Source organism: Callithrix jacchus, chromosome 12 (genome assembly GCF_049354715.1).
Source record: "Callithrix jacchus isolate 240 chromosome 12, calJac240_pri, whole genome shotgun sequence".
In the NCBI taxonomy this organism is placed as follows: domain Eukaryota; kingdom Metazoa; phylum Chordata; class Mammalia; order Primates; family Cebidae; genus Callithrix; species Callithrix jacchus.
The window spans coordinates 34,507,688-34,510,202 of NC_133513.1; the positions used below are offsets into that span (position 1 = coordinate 34,507,688).

Sequence of the window (2,515 nt, forward strand, 5' to 3'; positions counted from 1 at the left end):
CTCATCGTCCCTGGTCATCAGAGAGATGCAAATCAAAACCACATTGAGATACCATCTCACGCCAGTTAGAATGATGATCATTAAAAAGTCTGGGGACAACAGATGCTGGAGAGGATGTGGAGAAAAAGGAACACTTTACACTGTTGGTGGGAGTGTAAATTAGTTCAACCATTGTGGAAGACAGTGTGGCGATTCCTCAAGGCCTTAGAAATAGAAATTCCATTTGACCCAGCAATCCCATTGCTGGGTATATATCCAAAGGACTATAAATCATTCTACTATAAGGACACATGCACACGAATGTTCATTGCAGCACTGTTTACAATAGCAAAGACCTGGAATCAACCCAAATGCCCGTCAATGATAGACTGGATTGGAAAAATGTGGCACATATACACTATGGAATATTATGCAGCAATCAGAAACGATGAGTTTTTGTCGTTTATAGGGACATGGATGAATATGGAGAACATCATTCTCAGTAAACTGACACAAGAACAGAAAATGAAACACCGCATATTCTCACTCATTGGCGGGTGATGAAAAATGAGAACACATGGACACAGGGAGGGTAGTAGTAAACACTGGGGTCTATTGGGGGGAAAAGGGGAGGGCCAGTAGGAGGGGGATGTGGGGAGGGATTGCCTGGGAAGAAATGCCATATGTGGGTGAAGGGGAGAAAGGAAGCAAAACACACTGCCTTATGTATACCTATGCAACTGTCTTGCATGTTCTGCACATGTACCCCCAAACGTAAAATGCAATAAAAAATTTTAAAAAAATTCAACTGCAGCCCTCACTTTCCGCGGGGATGTGCAGAATTACTACGAAATTATGACCCATTATCCCGCGAATTACCAATGGGAAAACTGGAGTCTAGAAAATATTGCTGTGGTTTTAGCCCACCGGTTCCTCAATTGCTATATTCGGGTGATGAAGTACTCCCTAATGAATTTGCACAGGTTCAGCTGCCATGAGAATTTTCAGAAAAGTAACATATTTGGTTCCCCAGAACACAATACAGACTCTAGAGCTTTTAAGCACCTTTATATATTATTAGTTAATGCTTTTAAGTCAGAGTAGTTTATCAAAGAAAAATTTGAATCATTTGAATAAGGGCTCCACATCATCTAATTATAGTTGTCCAATTCTTCTCATACTACAAATCATTTCCAGGGAGAAGACCTGTGAAAAATCTCATGAGTCTGCCATGAGTTTTTATCCACCATCACTGAATGATGCATCTTTTCCTTTGACGGGATTCCATAAAGGTTGTGTTGTTTTGAATCATTTTCTTTTTGAATTGAAAGAAGCCAAGAAAGACAAGAACATAGATGGTTTCATTAAAAGCATAAGAACAGTGTATTTTCTGGATAGTGGTCATTCTGGAGGAAGCAATACTTGTATTATTTATCCACAGGTCTTGAAAGAATTTGCACAAACAAGGATTATTGTTCACACCCATGTAACACTTTACAAGTACATGATCCAATGAGATCTTGGATTGAAAAGAAGCAAAATTAATTTGTTTAAATATTTGGGTATTGAAAAATTGGTATGCCAGTGACTAGCCGAATTCATTTTACAAAGGCAGCTCGCTTCATAATCATTTCAGAGTTCATAAAGTATTTTGAGACTACAAGTATAGTAATGTACTTATTAAGTGGAAGAGCACTTTGAGTGTTATAAATTCAGATAATGAAACATAATTCATAGATGTACTGTCAGTTTGGGGGTATGTAGGAAAGCACACATTCCTAAAATATGAGTCCAATGTATAGTAGTATTTCTTGCTTTGGAATGTGAGCAATTCTTAGTTCAGGTTGGGTAAGAATTAATTTAAAATCTAACAAAGTGGTTTGTGATAATACTGAGGCTATACCAGAAACTTAAAAATGAATGTTGCAACATAGTTCTTGTAAAATTACCAAATTTTTTCTGTTGGAGACAGTTGATTTTCTGAGTCATGTTACTAATTTTGGTGACATTTTAACAGAATTAGCTATTTTGGCACTTAAAACTTAAGTGGAAACTGTTTATTTCTCTTCAAACAAAAGCAAACAAACAATTTCATTTTCTATCATTTTGGGATAACTCCATCCAGCCTCTTGTTTTGTAAAGTCATCAACCCATTCTTTAACATGCCACCAAATACTTTTTTCTTAAGAGTCAAAATATATTTGTTTCCCAATGTTGAGAAATGTGCAATAGTGTAAAGGTGGTTTTTAAAAACATAGCTTGCTGTGGTGACATGTTCTTTAGTCCCAGCTACTCAGGAGGCTAAGCCAGGAGGATGCTTTGAGCCCAGCCTGTAATGCACCATGACTCTGTTTGTGACTAGCTACTGTACTCCAGCTGGGGCAATATAGTGAAACCTCATCTCTAAAACAACAAAAACAAAACAAATTACACTTAAGAGATATTGCTTAATTTTTAACTGTCAGTCTTTACTTGAATGCTTTGGATAAGACACTCTGGGGCTTATTTAAATCTTGGTCAAAAAGAGTTGTTTTGG

The 2,515-nt window shown here is 37.1% G+C and overlaps 1 pseudogene; it reads left to right on the forward strand.

Moving 5' to 3' along the window:
- Positions 1–813: 813 nt before the first annotated feature.
- On the forward strand, positions 814–1,634 carry LOC100411184 (mitochondrial protein C2orf69 pseudogene; annotated as a pseudogene).
- The last annotated feature ends 881 nt before the right edge of the window (positions 1,635–2,515 follow it).